This window comes from Myotis brandtii, unplaced genomic scaffold (genome assembly GCF_000412655.1).
Source record: "Myotis brandtii unplaced genomic scaffold, ASM41265v1 scaffold97, whole genome shotgun sequence".
In the NCBI taxonomy this organism is placed as follows: Eukaryota; Metazoa; Chordata; class Mammalia; order Chiroptera; family Vespertilionidae; genus Myotis; species Myotis brandtii.
Window position 1 is genome coordinate 1171789 of NW_005372020.1, and position 298 is coordinate 1172086.

Below are 298 nucleotides of genomic sequence, written 5' to 3' on the forward strand. Positions count from 1 at the left end.
AGGAGGCCAGTCTGGGTTGGCATCCTGCCTGGGTCCACAGACCCGGGAATCAAACTTGAATGGGAGCCTCTCGGGTCCTCTTTAAGACGCTTGTGGAGTCGGTTCCGTTCCGCCTGCGGGGGCAGGGCCACCACGTGGGCTAGGGCTGGGCGGGAAGGGGCCGGGGCTCAATGTGGCTGGGCTTTCCTGGCCCAAGGTCACCCCCATGTGGGGGTGGAAGAGGGCGACCGTGGGCAATTTCAGCGCCTGGACCTGGACCGCGGGGGCCTTGGCTGCCCTGCGGCTCATCCTTCCCGCG